Genomic DNA, 9,624 nt, shown 5'->3' with positions numbered 1-9,624 from the left:
AACCAGTCAAATAGTCTAACCGGCGAAGACAGTTATATGCATAAATTGTCCAATGTTTATTCATTGAAGTAGTTCAATGCTGGATCGAACTGGCTAAAATGGTTCTACTTTACAAAATGCACATCTACCTTAATAAGTTCAACTGCACAAACTGCAAAAGCCAACTGAATTAGTTCAAATTGTTAAAATACAGTAATATGCCTATGGCTTTGATGACCAGGATAATATACATATTTATACAAAATAAACAAGAGATTTGAATGAGGGCAATATATTTGAAGCAGAAGAGGAACTGCATAACAAGAACTATGATTTAAGGCAACCAAGGACAACTCCTGATAATATTTAAACATATAATATCTATGTAATATCATAATATAATGTATTATAGTAAAATAATTCATGATGAATTGGATGAAATAATTCCTTGTTACCCTTCCAAATATTGTGTACCACCTATTATTAAACAAGATGATGGCAAATTAAATAACAGAATTACTTTCTTGAACCTCACATAGGCTTTTTTACACAACCAAAGCTTCTTATGGTAGTATTTGTATAATGATGTTAATTCATTTATTATCACTCCTCTTGTTGAGGCTCATATGTAATCCGTTTATATTAATCAGATGTTTCTTTTCATAAGCTGAGCGTAAAGCCCACCATCGAGAGTGCCATTATCTACACCGAATGATATGGAATAACCAGTAAATGTTGCAGATATTCTAAGAAATGTAACATCTATCCAGTCATTGTTTCTATTTTGTGTGAATGCAGTGTATCACTTACTAATGGATCCGGAAGTATCATATACTTTATAGAAGAAATGTGTTGCAGGCCCCTTGAAATCATATCTTTAATGAAATTCATATGTTCCATCCATATCAAACGTTAATTTGTCACTATATACTGTGAAATGTATATCATTGGAGACTCCATATATTGATCTTGATTTTAAGAATTTGGTTTCCTTTTCATCATCATTTGCCATTTCATAATTAAAAAAGTATACAGATGCAAATACCAATGTTGCCGCTTGTTTGACACCATCCACGTATGATTTTTTTCAGCATCATCACCATTTGTTGGTGTAGCTAAATCGATTATTTCTCTTATTACACCCATTTTGAAATCAATGGTGGTCTTTGTAATCGGATTGGCTCGGAATGAATTTAATTTCAAACCGGCTCAGTACTGCATCAATGAAATATTTGAACTGATCAAGTCCTCTTTTTGAGCAATTTCATAATGGATGTAATAAAGTGGTAATTGAACCTCGTGTCGTGCAATTTTTGGTCAAATTATACTTGGGATTTTAAATCGAACTCGCGGTGCACTCTTGTTTGATTTTGAAATCACGCTCATGAATTCAGCCCAAATTGCACTCCACTCAGTTCAATTACCGTTAGTTACCGCACGTATTGACATCAGCGGACATTGGTTTTGTTCAATCAGTTTTCAATAAATTGTTTGTTTGTGTGTCCACACATGGCTTATTTACAGCATCATTAGCATCAATTGGTGTGGCTAAATGAATTGTTTTATAATTAGCCATATTAAATGATATAGGATTATCATCATTAATTGCATCTTGTATTTTTAACTCTGGTCATTTTAATTAGTGTGATGAGATGAAGAATACCATTCATTATTTCGAGCTCTTTATCCCACACTAAGTGGAACATCGTTATGATATCCTAAGATGCCGTAAACTATGACACGAGTGACTAAATCTTGTGCATAAGCCACACCTGACTTATTCTCAATGCTAAATCCATCATCATATTACTAGGTGTCGCATTATTGTACTTGTGGATAAGAACCAATGATCTGGTATGATCTGCAGATTTATTAGTTGATGCCCTGGAAATTGTCTCAATACTATTTGTGGCTGATATGTCAACTGATGAATGGTCAATAGATGCAGAGGGGAGGTATAACTCAAATACCAATGTATATTCACCAGTTGTAAATTTATACATGTTTTGCGCTATCCAAATGGAGATTCATTTCACAAGTTTTTTATTGAACTGATGATAGTCTTGCTCAATGAATTTAACCCCTGTAATGGCATCTTTATCCACCTTTGTTCATGATATATGAAAACGTGTGTTACAAATCCTGCACCACCAACAGACAGATCTGATCAGTCATTAACGTACTTCTGATGATGAGTAATCATTGGTTTATTACTATTATTGATAGTGGTATTGACGGAATTAACATCAGCAGCATGTGTACTTTCATGTGCGTGTGCTGTTTCGACATTAATTATACTTCTGCTGTTCATATTCAAATTACCAGTCATTACTCTTGTACTCTCGGTTTTCAAATAATTGCTTGTTTTTGTATCAACATACCTTTGGTTGCTTCCATCTGTTGTACTTGTTAGGTCTGCTATATGAATCACCTTATTGCCTTTCATATCAAGATGTTTTGATACGCCTAAAGTAAAGGTATTAATGTCAACATAGTTCTTGTCTTTCATCTGCCTAAAGGTTACAGCTTCATCATCCTATTCTGTTCTAATAAGGTCATAAATAGCCTTATTATCAGCTTCCCATCTGTTACCACTTACCAATATCAAGAATTGGTTATCATCACCTTTTTTCTGTATGTTGTCTCACAAAATACGTCATTAACAGCGTCATGATCTAAAGTGGGTGCCTGCAAGTTCTTAATACGGTTGTTATTCATGTTTATATCACCTTGGAAAGTCTCAGAGCCACTCAGTATGTTATTTCCAATGGTATCAACATACTTTATGTTACTGGCATCTGTTACTGGCATCTGTTGCACCCAAAAGTAGTCCTTTTCCTTTGGTTGTCTTTTTTGTTTTGCTTGTAGTAGAACCAGCACCTATGGTACCTGTGTAACTAGGCCAACTACCAACGAATGGTCCTGGTACTTGAGAATAAATGGCTCAAGCGGCTAAATGGCAATCGGGCGATAACAATTAAACTGCACAAAGTTCCCAATGTATCTTATTAGTCAGTGTAGTTGTCAAACTATGGTCAAACTGTCTTACAAGCTTTAATGGAGAAAATTCATAATTAGCTTGATAGGATCAACTGTACAAACTGCACAATCTGGCCTATTTGGTCGAACTAATTCACTTGGTTTAGCTAACTTGAATACTTCAACTGAACAGAGTGCATAACTAGCATACTCGGTTTAACAGCACAATTTGAAGAATAATACTCAAATAATTCAACTGGTCTAACAGTCATACTAAGGTCAACTGAGGAAAATTGCACAATCTATCTGAACTGGTTGAGGTACTTTAGATTGTCCAATTAACTTCAAGGAATAAACGGCACAAACTGCAGAATCTAGCTGAATTGCTTGAGGTAGTTAAAATAGTCAAAGTATTTTAATTGATCCAACTGGTTAACTAGTCCACGCAGCCAAGACAGTTAAACTGCACAGATTGCAAAATCTTTGTGAATTGCTTGAAGTAGTTCAAATGGTCAAACTAGCTGATGTTGCTGACCTAGACAAAAAGCATAACTATCTTAATTAGTTCAACTACACAAACTGCACAATATAGCTTCAATGGTTCAACAGTCACGTAACTAAGATGGTCAAACCAGCTTAGAATTAGGGTTTCATGGACAAAAAGCATTACTAGCTTAAAGGTGGTTAAATAGTCAAACTAGCAAAGAGGCACTTTGTTTCACGTCAAGAAACACCTAACCAACGTTAGTGCCACTGTTTTTTGGAATGATAGAGTGAGTTTTGTTTGCGATGTGGCTTTAAATCTTGATCACGCCTTTGTTAATTCACGTGGTCCAAGCAGCCATGTTGGTTTCCTCGGCAGTGTTATCGCCCGCAAGAAGCACTTTTTCCATCGGAAGTTTGCCTATTACTGTAATGCATTTGCTTCATTTCAACTGAGAAACATACTGGCGTCTGGAGATGTGCATCCTAATCCTGGTAATGGCAGTGCTACGTCTGTTTCAGATGGAGAGAGGGGTCGTATTGCCCGAAAGCCGTCCACATGGAAGTATCGATGTGCAGTTTGTGCTAAATCCGTTCACTCAAACCAGAAATGAATTCTCTGCGATGGTTGCTGTAAATGGCATCACATTAAATGCATCGATATGGACCACAGATCATACACGGAGTTAAGCTCTTCTGATGAAACATGGTACGGTACGAATTAATATTTTCCTTTCAACTTCACGGATTCTTTCTTCGAGGAACCCGTCATTAGCAAGGAGGCTGCTGTTACTGATCCCCTGGAGTCCAATCCAGCCGACAATATTTCTGCCGACAGGGAAAGCTTGTTTCCTAACATTTTGGTCCTGAATGCCAGAAGTATACGGAATAAGGTGTTCGAATTGCAGGCTTTACTGCTTACTGATTGAGTGGATATCACTGCTATGACCGAGACCTGGCTTGACGATAACTTTCAAGATTCTGTACTGCATCGTAATGGTTACAATATCTTTTGGAAGGATAGGTGTAATCGTCGTGGTGGAGTGCTTCTGGTTATCAGGGATCAGATTTCCTGTATACAAAGGACAGACCTGGAAACGGAATCTGAGATGCTGGCTCTTAAAATCCAACTAAATCCTACTTGTAGTATTTTTCTCTCGGTGTTTTACAGACCTCCTAATGCAGATGAATCATTTCTGGCTGATTTTAGATATTTTTTTAATAAATATTCAGGCACGGGTTTGACAAACTTAGTGGTCACAGGAGAGGAGTTCAACTTTCCTTACATCAACTGGAACCTCGGATGCCCCATTGTGTCCGACCCTGAAACTGTGGAGTTCTGTAATGTCCTGGGTGATTTCTTTCTTCTTCAGAAGAACCATCATGTGACCCGTGATACTAGTAATCCTAGCACCAATGGGAATATTCTTGATCTTGTGCTTACCAATAATGAGTATCTTATCAAATACGCCTTAGTGCATACTAATGCCTTTGACTCTGATCATCACCCTCTAACCCTCTCAAGTTACATGTTAAGAAAACAAGGCCACAAAATGCTCGACGTAAAGTTTATTAAACGGTTCCAAATAAACCCGGCCTCAGGCCCTCTTTTCACTACTGCTTAAGTAGTGTTCATAACTGCGAAGATCGCTTTCATATTGACGTAAAGTTTATTGTTACAGAAGAGGAGATTTTAAAGGTTTGCAAGAGACATTAAGAGCTCTACTTTGGGACCTGGTAACATCAGATACTAGTATTGACACCAGCTTAGAGAAATTCCAGGACATGTTGTTTTGTGCTATTGACCAGGGCATACCACAAAGAACTCTGAAACGGCGTTCTAGGCTTCCCTGTATTGATAACGAAATTATGAAATTGATTAGAAGGAAGAAGAAACTTTGGAAACTTTTGAAAACTAATGGATCAGTCTTTATCTGAAAAACTCTAAGAAAATCCTAAGCATATCTGGTCATTCTATTCTAATAATTCTAAGACCAAACGAATTCCGGAAACTGTTATTTATGGAGACACTTAGTCTAGAGACGTGAATTCTAAGGTGGAACTATTCAATGTGTTTTTTCAATCTGTCTACTCTAAATCAACAACTGATGTCAATCTGGCCACATATGTTGTTAACCCAAACTTGTTATTTGAAACTATAACAACAGATCCAGAGCTTGAAGGAATCTTGAGTAGGATCAATATAAACAAGGCACTTGGTGTGGATAACTTACCTGCTCGTATTTTACGTACTTGTGCAAAAGAGCCCTCTTACCCACTTGCTTATTTATTTAATTTATCGCTGAGGACAGAGAAAATACCCACCTTATGGAAATCAGCCGATATTACCCCGATCCATAAGGGTGATAGTAAGGTGCCCGTAACCAACTACAGATGCATCTCTTTATTGCCAATCCCGGCCAAGTACTTGGAGCGTATTGTACATTCTGCTATTTATGATCATATCTCACCATTTGTAACTGATTGGCAGCATGGTTTTGGTAAAGGTAGATCTTGTGAGACTCAACTGATTTTAACCCATCATGATTGGGCAAATGCCCTTGGCGAAGGAAGACAAGTTGATGTAGTCTTTTCAGACTTTTCCAAAGCCTTTGACAAAATAAATCACTCAGTTTTGTTGAAAAAGCTGTGCAACTTTGGGATTACAGGATCATTATTACTATAGTGTGAAAGTTATTTAACCAATTATCAACAGAGAGTTGTGCTGGATGGTAAATCCCCTTCCTGGTCTGATGTCTCATCTGGAGTCCCTCAGGGCTCTTTATTAGGGCCTTTATTTTTTGTCATATTTTATTAGTGACCTCCCTGAAGTTGTTCTTCATGGCAGTACTATTGCCCTTTATGCGGATAACTGCAAATGTTCCAGGATCATTGACACGGCTGGCGATCTTGAATTATTTCAACAAGACCTGGATAATCTGCATCAATGGAATGTTAGGAATTTCACGAACTTTAATGCTAAGAAATGCAAAATCACGAAAATTTCTAGGAAGGTTCAACCACTTACTTCTAGTTTCTTCCTGGAAAATTCTGGATTGGAAGAGGTTACAGAGTTTAAAGACTTAGGAATTATAACTTATCATCACTTAACATGGAACCCACACACTGATTACGTTGTATGCAAGGCCAACAGAATGCCTGGCTTATTTAAAAGAACTTGTAAAGGTCTAGATGACCCTATGACATTGCGTACTCCTTATTGCTCATTGGTTCGCTCAAACCTGGAATACAGTTCGGTGGTATGGTCTCCCAATACAAAAAGAAATATTGATAAGCTGGAAAGGGTATAGAGAAGAGCAACTAAATTTATCTTAAAGAGCGATGATCCCTATGACATTTGCTTGAAGAAGTTAAACCTCATGTCACTGGAGAAGAGAAGATTACTGACTGATGTGACATTCTTATATAAAGTAAATAATGGCAACATAGATATTGACGTCAGTAAAATGTTAGATTTCCACTCTGAAGCAGACCGCTTTTCACTTAGGTCTAAGGACTTTTTAACTTTAAAGAAGAAATATGCCGGAACTAATGTCTTGATGTATAGTTTTTTCGATCGAATAATTGACATGTGGAATCAATTACCTTTCGATATTCGTTATTCTGATAATGTAAATATTTTTAAGTCTAGAGTTGAGAAGTTTATTAGTGATTCTTAAGTATTTTTCCTTTTCATAAATGCAGTTCTTGAATTTATTATCTTCAGTGTATTTATATTAATTAATAGGTGATCTGTTTTTATTCTGATAATGTAAATATTTTTAAGTCAAGAGTTAAGAAATTTATCAGTGATTCTTAAGTATTTTTCCTTTTCATAAATGCATTTCTTGAATTTATTATCTTTGGTGTATTTATATTAGTTCATAGGTGATCTGTTTTTATGTGGGGTTTCGAACTCCTTTACAGATTATCCTTTGGCCTTTTTTGACTATAGATTGTAATAAATAAGTTATTTCAGTTTTTGTTGCTAAACTACGCTTTCTTTCGCTTTATGACACCGAAAAGATGTTTCCGTTTGTTTTTCGCTAAATTTACGCTGTTTTCAGTTTTATCTCACTGAAAACTAAGTTTTCAGCCTCTATGCAGCTAAATTACGTCCCCTTTAGATTTATCTCACCGATCACGTTTTTTCGCTTGTTTGCCGTAGAATGAGCTGTTTTTAGTTTTATCGCACCCAAAAAACGTTTACTTGTGAATCTGGCTCAAATTCTTCGACTGCTTAAATAGTCAAAGAAGCAGACACAAATAGACTGCAAAAACTGGAAAATCTATTTTATTTGGTCGAAGTAAATCACATGGTCAAAGTAGCCTAAATAGTTATATGATACCCATTGATAATATAGCAGAACTTATCCCCTATCAGAATATGCTTACCGCATGACAGATTAATAAACTAGGAGAAGGTATTAGGTTCGGAAGTTCTCTCTTTTGATTTTAGCTTTATTTCAGTCAAATCAAGGTTTTTGCTTTTTGTCGCTAAATGACGCTGTTTTCGTTTTTTTTTTATCGAGAAACGTTTCTCCTTGTTGTAGCTAATCACGCTAATTGAAACTGTATCTTACTGAGACCAACGTTTTTTCTTTCTTGCTAAATTACCCTGTTTTCAGCTTCATAGCACCAGAAACATGGACGATGGCTTAAAAGGATCAATCACAAATCAATTTACCGAAACACAAAACAGTTTCTCAAAACACAAACCAATTTCCCGAAACACAAATCAGTTTACCGAAACACAAAACAATTTCTCAAAACACAAACCAATTTTCTCGAAACACAAACGAAAAGACTAGGCACTTGCGCCGTGATTATCAGAGAGATCCTGGAAGGGACTCATTCCCATGATTTTCCGCTTCCATCATGGCGACTGTTACTCTGTTGTGGACGATTTAACGAAAATGTTCTGCTACAATTGTGGATCTGAAGTGCTAGAGGACTATTTGTATTACTCTCAGTGTGGAAAAAAGCTGGAAATTGCTGTGCCATCTTTTCGATTACTGCTGTCCTCCAAAAATGTAACGGAAAAAGGAAGCAACACAGGCTAACGTTAAGAATGGATTCAGCTACAACGTTATTCTATGCTTTCTTGAGAAGTATCATCGTTGTGTTGCGTTGTTGACGCTTAAAAGGAGGCTATCTGAATGCAATCTTAAAAGAAACAAAGCGGAGGTCGATTTGTCTGACGTGGAGAGATTGATACGAAACGAGCTGGATGGCCCAGGCAGCATTTCTGGTTACATAAGGATGTGGCATACATTGCATGTGAAGTACGGCTTGTATATTCCAAGGGTTGAGGTGGCATCCCTTTTAAGAGAGTTAGATCCAGCTGGAGTAGAACAGCGAAAAAGGCACAAGTTGAAAAGAAGAAAGTATAACTCACCTGGACCAAATTACTGCTGGCATGTGGATGGGAATGACAAATTAAAATCTTTTGGCTTTCCAATTCATGGTGCTATTGATGGCTATCGTCGCAAGGTATTACAGCTTTATGTTGACAGGACTAACAATGATCCAAAGGTCATGGCCAAATATTTTGTAGACTGTGTTGAGGAGGTCGGGGGCTGCCCTTCGTTACTGAGAACAGATTGTGGAACTGAGAATGTAGTAATTGCAGGTGTACAGAGCTTTCTAAGAGCAGAGTGTGAAGATGATTTAGCCAGTGAAAAAGTACTTGATGCACTTCTCATTACCAGCAAAATATGAAAATATTATTTCAACATTTGTCACAATCATACCTAACATCAATGACGACATGCATTATACATTCATTTGATAAATAAAGGGCAAGAATGTCATCATCTAGCTAGAACACAATGTATACTATTTTAAGCATAACTTTATTAATGTGTATTGAAACAACAGAACTGAACAGTCGGCTTTTTTTCAATCTAAATAAGTACTTTGTATTTAGCAAACACAATATCACTTAGGACGTTTTACAAGCACTTTAACTATGTGTAACAGCCTAGCATAATTCACAATTTACCAAAACTAGGTGAGCTGAACATGCGTTCTGTGAACTCATTCTTAAACGACTCATAATTGGCGAGCAAATCACAAACTGGAAAGTTTGAGTAGGTGTTTGCTGTTAGTTTCCTATGGGGCTTATTGTGATCAAACATGATAGTTAAACTTGTGTCAAATCCAATAGCAGGTATTCCATCA

The 9,624-nt window shown here is 36.6% G+C and overlaps 1 pseudogene; it reads left to right on the top strand.

Moving 5' to 3' along the window:
* The first annotated feature begins 4,385 nt into the window (after window positions 1-4,385).
* LOC149050472 (uncharacterized) lies at window positions 4,386-7,121 on the top strand (annotated as a pseudogene).
* Window positions 7,122-9,624: the final 2,503 nt, after the last annotated feature.

The sequence above is a fragment of the Pocillopora damicornis genome, chromosome 2 (assembly GCF_964200805.1).
Source record: "Pocillopora damicornis chromosome 2, jaPocDami1.2, whole genome shotgun sequence".
In the NCBI taxonomy this organism is placed as follows: Eukaryota; Metazoa; Cnidaria; class Anthozoa; order Scleractinia; family Pocilloporidae; genus Pocillopora; species Pocillopora damicornis.
This window is presented reverse-complemented; position numbering and strand designations above follow the sequence as displayed.